This window comes from Aedes albopictus, chromosome 3 (genome assembly GCF_035046485.1).
Source record: "Aedes albopictus strain Foshan chromosome 3, AalbF5, whole genome shotgun sequence".
Classification (NCBI taxonomy): domain Eukaryota; kingdom Metazoa; phylum Arthropoda; class Insecta; order Diptera; family Culicidae; genus Aedes; species Aedes albopictus.
Genome location: NC_085138.1, coordinates 81,711,792 through 81,721,968, shown reverse-complemented (window position 1 = coordinate 81,721,968; position 10,177 = coordinate 81,711,792). Strand labels below are relative to the sequence as shown.

At 36.9% G+C, this 10,177-nt stretch overlaps 2 protein-coding genes across 2 annotated transcripts in view; one reads left to right on the top strand and one right to left on the bottom strand.

Annotated features, from left to right (window-relative positions):
* The window catches only part of LOC109413880 (CLIP domain-containing serine protease B4), a 105,151-nt gene extending 97,345 nt beyond the window's left edge, over positions 1–7,806 (bottom strand). Inside the window, exon 1 of the mRNA XM_062856609.1 lies at positions 7,740–7,806. The gene's annotated coding sequence lies outside the window, so the exon portion shown is untranslated. The remainder of the gene's footprint in view (positions 1–7,739) is intronic.
* The window catches only part of LOC109413884 (large ribosomal subunit protein eL13), a 258,035-nt gene that overhangs the window by 99,709 nt on the left and 148,149 nt on the right, over positions 1–10,177 (top strand). The window lies entirely within an intron of this gene.

Here is a 10,177-nt window from a genome sequence, read left to right as displayed (position 1 = left end):
ATCTCCGGGTGCACGCGGTGATAGTCGGTAGTTTTTGCATACCAAAGTACAGTGATGGGACGATTTTCACGACTGCTTTATAAATGCAACATTGCACTACTACGACAAAAGTGAAGAATTGTGGAAGCAATTGTTCAGCAATGTTCAAGACAGAACCTTGGGAACCGAGTTACCGTAATCCGGGGTCAAATTGATCACTTTAAAACAACTTTTGCGGATAACATCAGTGCCATTTCAAATATTGCCAAAAGAATTTCTGTAAAACCAGTACCCAGTGGATCTCCATGGAACCACGTGACAGAATTTTGTTCAACAAATTTAAACTTTAAGTTAAATAACTCCTAAAATCAAAAAATTGGAAATGCCTCTTTGGGGCGAAATTGATCAGCATACAATTAAGAGACGGGCTTGGTGGTCTAGTGGCTACCGCTTCTGATTCGTATGCAAAAGGTCGTGGGTTCAATCCCTGGCCCGTCCCTTTCATCCTACTTTGTATCTTTCTATCTACTTTTTCTCTTTCTCTCTCTTTTATACATATACAACTCATGTATATTCATATGTTCTAGAACCAGAAACAAATTGGAAAAAAAAAGTCGTTTCCCTCCCTTCCAACTTCCACTCACAGCACAGTGTATATAACGCCTACAAGTTATGCAACCAAAGCGTGCTGTGCCGCTTGACCTTATTCACCTTATTCACCACACAATCTATCACCTTACGAACACTATAAATAACCCCCTATCCATGGATCGCATCACCGACCCAACGGTGACTCCCAGATCTCCTATCCTTTCCGTCTTTCAAATACCCCAGTCCGTGCAGGTTGTGGGGATGCAGAGGTGATCTCGGATTTCAGTAGCAACAACCAGCACACTCTAACATTCCTTTCCCTTCCTAACTGACTATAGGGACGTGGCCGGCGCCGTTATTGATCAAAAATGTATGAGCTGCTTAAATTGCACTTTGAGAATAAGTGGAGTGTCCCCGCCCTTAAATATTCATTTGGATCTCAGTGCAATGGATTACCGGCAGGGAGTGCGTTCAATGTTGCTCAACAGGAGTAAAATCATTTTATTTTGTATGGCGAAAAGCATCTAAACTCGAATTTCTCGAAATGGAAAGCTTTTACCGAAAAAAATATTTGGTAGGCACCAAACCGGTCATCATTGTGCACAACCGCTACCAAATATTTTTTCGAATAATGTGTTACACTTCGAGAAATACGCTATTAGGTGCTATTCGCCATACAATATTTTTGCGATTTACTTTTAGCGATCTTTCGCGCATAGAAGCTAGCGCCACGTTGGTCGATGCGGAGAGTAGGAAAACAGTCAAAGCATTTAATTCATTGGTACCAGCTCAGATCAATCACGGAGGAGCAACCATTGACATGTATAGTCAGGTTTTGATGAAATTGATCAGCATACAATTAAGCATCGGTTGGAAAGCAAAATTTACTTCTCCGCTTAATTTTGCTCTTCTAAAGCCGAATAACGCGTCTAAAATCTTACATCTAGTGAATTTAATACTTTAAATGCTAAATTAAATTTTGAAATTTGCCCTTAAACGCCTAAAGGTAGGCAATTTCATTTGAAATAAGTTATTTCTATCACAATAAATGACTATTTCCTCATAAAATGAACTTTTTATAACTATTTTATGTTCTGATTGGCTGCATAATATCCCAACCAATCCTCCACAAAAATGTTAAAACATAGAATTTACGGGAAGTCATATTGGCAATTGATTGTTTAGTAGCAATGATTTCAGCTAAATGAGAAATACATTGCAAATTCCTTAAAAAATAAGGCAAAACTACTTTTTTTCTAAAAAAAACAAAAGTCTACACTCATCTCTAGACATCTACGAAACAGATGACGTAAAAAGTTTAAGATCATTACGACGCTTAAGAGCTCCTAGTATGGAATTACAATGTAGTACCCGAGTGATCAATGTCACCCCGCTGATCAATTAGACCCCGGTTTACGGTACTGTTTTCTTCAGGTTCTGACAACTCGATTGCTTCGCGAATGACTTGTGCTTGAGCTTGATTGGCCAAACGTGTAGATGCTACTCCAGAATCGCATGATCAGCTACACGAGAAACCAATGCACTAAGGGCCAGAATCGCAATCTAGCGGAACTAAATTAATTACTCCAAAACGAAGCATTTCCGACACATGGTGTCTTCGACAAAGTTGTTTAACATCAGCAGAGGCATCTATTGCCAAGAACATAGTAGTTCGCAACTCGTCCGCATAGGTGGCGCCACCATCTAACTTCTTTGTTTTACGTCCTAGAGACCTGGCGTCTTCGGCAAAAATGTTTATTTTGGCAAAATAAACAACTCATTCTCAGACGTCAAAATTCCACAGCCTACTGTTTTCGAGTTGTTTAGAAAATAAGAACCAATCAATGAAAAAACAGTTTTTTATGCTAATTTTGACATTTTTACCAGAAACCATGTGAGTTTAATTTTTTTCCTAATGCATATGTGTCAAACCAAGCACATTGTATGGGAATATGTTGAATATTATCATTAAAAATAAAAAATAAAAATACAAATTCGAAAAAACAATGTGAATTTCATGCCTTAATATCTCGCAAAGCGCAAAAAATCGCAACTTCAAATTTTCAGCAAATACATACTGCCATAAATTTGGAGAGGTATTTTTTGGTGTTTTTGAGATAATAGCTTTTTAGTAACAGTATAAATATAAATAGTGCCAGCATCTAACTTTTTACTGTTACACATTAGATAGTTTATGTCTTTGAAAAAGTTGTTCATTTTGACCTACTGTTTTCGAATTATTGCATATAAACTAGATTATATTGATAAAAAATGACTATAAAACACATTTTGATGCAATAGTATGAACTATTTCTATTGTTTTTCGGAAATGCTTCGTTTTGTCGTAATTAATTTAGTTCCGCTAGATTGCGATTCTGGCCCTTGGTGCAATGAGATAGCTGTTTGGGACTAATAAACATGTTCGGTATGTGAGTTTTAAAGATTTTCAATGTTTATGGTGACATTGACGTAGCAGGGTTTCAGGTCAATATGGGGAAGGGGAAGCAAGTGATAAGTTGGTAGATCCGTACCGTATATTCTTTATTACATCAACGAACCTAACTTCAAAATGTTTGACAATTCTCATGTCATTTTGACAGACGTAACATGAGCAAGAAAAGGACGGCAACAAGGTGGGTAAGGAAACGTTCATAAATTACGTCACGCTTTAAGGGGGGAGGGGGGATTAAGCAAACTGTGACGACCCATACAAAAATTTGATAGCATTCATACAAAAAGTGTGGCATGGGGGGAGGGGGGTTCAAAATGGACAATTTTTGAGTGACGTAATTTATGGACGCTCCCTAAGGTAGAAGATGTTATTTGTCTTTTTCGTGCCAGTGTGTGATCTGTCAAAATGAGCTGAGAATTGTCAAGTATTTTGAGGTTAGGTTTGGTGGTGAAATAAAGAATACTACTGCGTCTGCACAAGTTCATGTTAGAATGTAGGAGTCCTTTTGGGAAATGCTTGAGTGGCATAGGGTTCACGTTGGTGCGTGGATGCCGGGCGATAGGTGATAGATTTTAGGATGATTGGTTTGTTTGAATATTATGCGATACAGCTATCTGTAAGCGTGTATATTGACACTGTACCTCAGAGATCATACACAGAGCTGTCACATAATCTGTAATGTATTATTTATCGTATTTTTTATCGATCAAAATCTCGTTAAAAGCATGTGGAAAGAGTAAAAGTGTTCCTTAACGCCGCTAATGAAGACTTCTAAACATATATAAACCAATGTTGACCGCACAGTATCGATGAAATACACACAACGAGGCGCAAGTGCTAAAATGCCAAAAACAGCGATTTCTTAAAACAAGATTGACAATGAGTGTTGGAATGCTAGCGCCTCGCAACAGGAGCATACGACAGACACTGTAACCTGTCTATATATATTTTTAACCTAGTGGATTTATAACTTGCAAAGAAAAGCGAGTGGCTACAAAATTTAAATGGAGGAGTCGGGCGGACTTTCCGAAGGCTTTGAAGGGAAATTCAGAAGATGGGTTTCAGTCCAGGTATGTCAAGGCATTTCAGGTCGCTTTAAGAAGTTTCAGAGGCGTTACAGAAATTTCAGGGGCGTTTTTTGGGGAGTTTCCGAGGATCAATAAAATAATACAGGGGATTTTCAGCGGGTGTCATAGGCGTTTTCCGGGGTTTCGGAGGGTCTCATGCGCGTTTAATGAATTCGAGGATATTTCAGGGGGTTTTCGAAGGCATTTCAAGAAGATTCAGAGAATTTCCAGTCGGCTTTGTAGGCGTTACTATGGGGCGTGTTGCGTCCACCACAATAGAAAATGAATTTGAATTCACACAACACAAAATTTTATCGACACAGAACACATTCTATTCCATAGTACTCACTATACACCTTTCGGAGTTCCAGTTACAGTTACTTTCAGGGGGTTTGAAAGACATTTCAGAAGTATTCAGATGATTTTCAGCGGGTTTGGGAAGTGTTACAAGAGCGTTCTCAAGGGTTTCAGAGAGTTTAAGATACGATAAAGGCAGCCTGAGGGGGTTTCAGTGGCATTTCAGGAAGTTTCAGACGATTTTCAGAGAGTTTCAGTTGAAATTTTGAGCTAAGTCGGTGAGTTTCAGTAGCGTTACAAGGTTTGAGAGGGGTTTGGGCGGTCTACAGTTTTTGAAAATACATTTTGGGTCACTGGTTTCAGTTGCATGGGGATTTCAGAAGGGTTTTAATCAATTAATTCTAGTTTAATGGTATTTCAGGGCGTTTTGGGAGGTTTTAAAAGCGTAACAAAAGCTTCAGAGGCGTTTTCGGGGGAAAGTTTCCGAGGATCTCAAGTGCGTTACAGGAGTTTCAGGGGGTTTTCGGTAACATTTCAGAATGATTTAGAGGATTTTCAGCGGATTTCAGATGCATTACCAGAAGTTTTCGGAGATTTCGGAGAGTCTCAGGTGCGGACGCACCGAGAGAATTTCAGGAGGTTTCAAAAGCATTACAAGAAAATTCAAAGGATTTTTAGTTTATTATGAAGGTTTTGAGGGTTTCTGAGCGCCCCAGGAGTGTTACAGGAAATTGCAGAGGTTTTCAGAGGCATTTCAGAAGCAATCAGAAGATTTTCAACAAATTTCGGGAGCGTTAAATGGGCTTTTTTAGGAGTTAAGAAGAGTATTACATGCGTTACAGGTAGTCCGGGGGGTTTACAGGGGGTATTAGAGGCCCATAGTTTTCAAAAATGCATTTTTGGTCACTGCTCTCAGCTTCATGGAAATTTCAGAGGTGTTTGAAAACATTTAAAGTAGTTGTATAAGGGATACAAGACGTTCCAGCTGATCACGTTTTTAGATCCGATGACTTAAACTTAAACATCCATGGGACCCTCTTATCCCCCTGTAACACCCCTGGAACGCCTCTGAAACCCCTTGAAAGCCCCAGGAACTCTCTAAAATACCCTCGAGACCCCTTAACCCTTTGAATTCCACTGAAACGCCCTTGAAACTCCTTGAAAACCCCAGGAGCGTAGCTGTCCATTTTTTAGTCAACTAGACTAAAAGAGGTTCATACAGGGGATAGACAAAATGATCGGGACAGGCAAAATTTTCACTTTCCAGAAAATGTTCAACTAGCTGTAACTTTTCGAAAAGTGCATCAAATATTCTCAAATTTTTACTGTAAGTTCTTCAACTAGTTGTGTATCAGTGGACAAAATTTGGGAAAGATCGGACAATTCTTCAGGAAGTTATAAAGATTTTTGAAAAAGATAAAATTATCCGATAGCCAACTTTGAGCTGTTATATCCCACTAAGAGCGATTTCTGAAGGAACTTTGGATTAGTTTTGATAGGATCGAGGAGTCCACCTAGAAACTTTGGATCCATATCATGAAAACCTCTAAAGGAAACCACGACAGTTACTCCAGCAGAGACCCCGTGAACGAACAACTACTGCAAAAATCCTGTTTGAAACTTTAGTAGAAATGCTAGGAACAACTCTCCGAGCACCCGAAAGAACACTGATAAAACCTCGGCGAGAACTATATATGGTAGCATATTCTTACCAAAAAAAAAACCTCTGGATGTATAACTGGGAGAACTGGATAAATCCAAATAAAACAAACTCTGACAATCCTCGTGGAGAAAAATGAACCCGTAAGAAACTGCGAAAACATTTAAAGGAGGAATTACGGTAGAAAACCAAGAAATAGTTCCGGAAGGAATTCCAGGAAAAATCATAGACTAGATCATAGACATAATTTTGAAATCTCAACATTTCCACATCACGAGCTTAGAGAAACACAAGTTGCAGTTCCAAAACTGTGTAAGGAATTCAAAGGTCACGTTGCCTGCGGGGTTTCTTATTGGACTCTGGAATATTATTTTTCCTGATTTTTAGAGTGTTTGAATATCGTTTCCTCTTTTAAATAAATTTTCGGTGGAAATGTCAAAGTAATGTCATATATATGAACTACCCAAGTAACCACAAGCATTATATCATAACATTAATTCAATCATATTATAGTTTAGCTAATGCGAGATAACTTTTATTCTACACCTGTCAAGTAATAAAGCGTTTAATCTACATTATGAAAGCATTGAAGCATTATGGGATTTTGACAGTTCGGTATAGTTCTATAAGGACGTTGTTTAATGCTTCATTGCATTACCATGTTAAAAGCTTCATGGCAATCAATAATGCAAGGATTTATTACTTTATATATGCCTTTAATAATGCTTTCATAGTTGTAAACAGAAAAAAACATCAGTTCGAAAAAAATCTGTACAACCTTTTTAAAAGCACAACCATTTAAAAAGAAATGAAAAACAAACCCAAATTTTCATGGATTGCTGCGTAGAACTTGGATTATCATGCTCAGATGTTGCTGAAAATTTATATTGTGTATGTTTTTTTTTTATTCTGGTTGGGACATAAAGACAAACATAAAGATGCTGAGGGAACAAAAATTATGTGAGGTTGAGGTATTGACTTCCTTATTTAACATATAGTGCCCAATTTCATAAAATAAATGGTAGAAGTGTGCACGTATGAAAACAATAAGAGCAGAATCAACACAGACTAATTTATATCCTTATATTATCTTCGTTTGTGGAAACAATTGGTTCTGCAATCGCTTGTTTTCGAATGAATTTGGGAGAGTAAGATAACTGATGGCATTCAGACCCTAGCACAACTTCTTAGAGCTGCTGAAAACACAAATCAATAAAGCACGAGCTGAGTATACGTTACTTTATGTTGCACATTTTTCCGGGTGCAAAATGCATGGTAGTCGTAGCACAGCGTTAGCGCATCCGAGTTTCATCGCAGTCCAGTTTCAGCAGTCTAGGTTCAATTCCCGAATTAGAATAAAAAACATCAGAGTGAGAGTATCGGAACAGCTATGAGAAGATAAAAATAGACAGAAAAATGAAAAAATACTTTTTTTCTTTTGTTGACATGATGCCTTAAGTATACATTCCATACTATTTCATTGCATTAGCTATATGGTACAAGCATTTTTTATGCTTTAGCAATCACAACAGTAAAGCTTGCTTCAAATCAACAATAGTAGCGCCACTTTCGACTTTAAACCTACTTTAATGATACCTATATGACAAAACAACTTTACATCGCATGTCATATAATACACTATAAAGCGAAATTAATGCTCTATATGCAGCGTCATGGTTACTTGGGGACTTACTGTTAGCTTGTTGCTATAGATTGTAACCAGTTCACTTGTTCAATTCCGTACTATTAGGATTAGCATGCTATAAGAATATAACAGTATAATTAAGCTTAACCGTAGCAATTAAGTAGAATAATAAATTTACCAATTCACTAGCTCAATAATAATAAATTCAGTAAATATTGCACTTCGATATGACTTCTCTCTCTAGAGCAAATTCTGCCTTATCATTGTCTCCTACTGATCAAATGTCAACCACCTCCCCTTCATTGCTTGCTGTCAATCAAACGATCATGGGTGATACGGAACTCACCCTATGGTACTGAACGCAGCTGCCCTGTTGTGTTTTTTACAAATCTGCATTAACATGTCTAAAGGGTCTAACTCGTTTTGTAAACAAACATTGTTTCTGTCGCTGTAGGGCTCATCTCGATCCACCCACGCATCTGGGGGCCGTTATCAGAAAGAGCAAAGTTAGATCTATCTGATAACGGCCCCCAAATGCGTGGGTGGATCGAGATGAGCCCTACAGTGACAGAAACTATGTTTGTTTACAAAACGAGTTAGACCCTTTAGACATGTTAATGCAGAAATGGTGTTCAGTTCATATCATACACTGAGAAAAATATCATAGTATGTACAACGATGTCATCATTTTCTTTTTTACCATGCCGAAAAATATATATATATATTATTAAAGGCATATATAAAGTAATAAATCCTTGCATTATTGATTGCCATGAAGCTTTTAACATGGTAATGCAATGAAGCATTAAACAACGTCCTTATAGAACTATACCGAACTGTCAAAATCCCATAATGCTTCAATGCTTTCATAATGTAGATTAAACGCTTTATTACTTGACAGGTGTAGAATAAAAGTTATCTCGCATTAGCTAAACTATACTATGATTGAATTAATGTTATGATATAATGCTTGTGGTTACTTGGGTAGTCGAATTTGCTATTTATTCGGTTGAGTGTACCAAAAAATAGCAGATTTTACCATGGTTTGATATTGAGCAAAATAGTTACCTACACAATATAAATTACCCAAGTAACCACAAGCATTATATCATAACATTAATTCCATCGTATTATAGTTTAGCTAATGCAACATAACTTTTATTTTACATCTGTCAAGTAATGAAGCGTTTATTCTACATTATGAAAGCATTGAAGCATTACGAGATTTTGACAGTTCTGTATAGTTCTATAGAGCCGTTGTTAAATGCTTCATTGCATTACCATGTTAAAAGCTTTATAGCAATCAATAATGCAAGCATTTATTACTTTATATGTGCCTTTACTAAAGCTTCCATCGTTGTAAACAGAAAAATATCGCTCAGTTCGAAAAAAAAAACTGTAAAACACTTTTAGAAACAGAACCATTCAAAACAAACCAAAATTTTCATGGATTGCTGCGGAGCACTTAGATTATCATGCTCTGATGTTGCTGTGTGAAAATTTATATTATGTATGGTTTTTTGGGTTTCTGGTTTGGACATGAAAATAATCAGATGCTGAGGGAACAAAAATTATGTGGGGTATCGGTTTCCTTGTTTAACCCGATTTCATAAAAGGAAGAATTGAAGCGCTGTTTGTATTGTTTCTTATTTATTGTATTTTAGGTAGAAGTGAGCACATATGAAAACAAAAAAACAGAATCAACACAGACGAATTTATATTCGAGAGTAATAACTGATGGCATTCAGACCCCGGCACATTTTTTAGAGTTGCTGAAAACACAACTTAATAAGGCACTAGCTAAGTATACTTTACTTTATGTTGCACATTTTTCCAGGTGCAAAATACATGGTATCGTAGCACACAGCATTAGCGCGTCCGAGTTTCATCGTGGTCAGTTTCAGCAGTCTAGGTTCAATTCCCGAAATACAATAAAAAACATCAAAGTGAGAGTATCGGAAGATAAAAATAGATAGAAAAATGATAAACATACTTTTTTTCTTTTTTGACATGATGCATTAAGTGTGCATTCCATGCGATTTGATTGCATTAGCTATAAGGTACAAGCAAGTTATATGCTTTAGCAATCACCACAGTAAAGCTTGCTGTAAATCAACAATAGTAGCGCCACTTTCGACTTTAAACCTACTTTAATGGTGCCTATATGACAAAACAACTTTATATCGCATGTCATATAATACACTATAAAGCGAAAATAATGCTCTATATAAAGCGTCATGGTTACTTGGGTAGTCAGATTAAAAAGTCGTTTTTTGTTTATTTTTACTATGGTTTCTCGAACTACGTTTGTAGTAAGCATTGTCAACAATTTCACCGACTCCAGTTTTTATCAGCGTCTTTAATAAATATCAACTTCAATCTTTTGAAAGTTCTAGAATTTTCGGTAAGATTTGTCCGAGCATTTTTTCCACATAAAATATCCAATGGACATTCTGAATACATAACATTGTTTTCTCCGTAGTAAG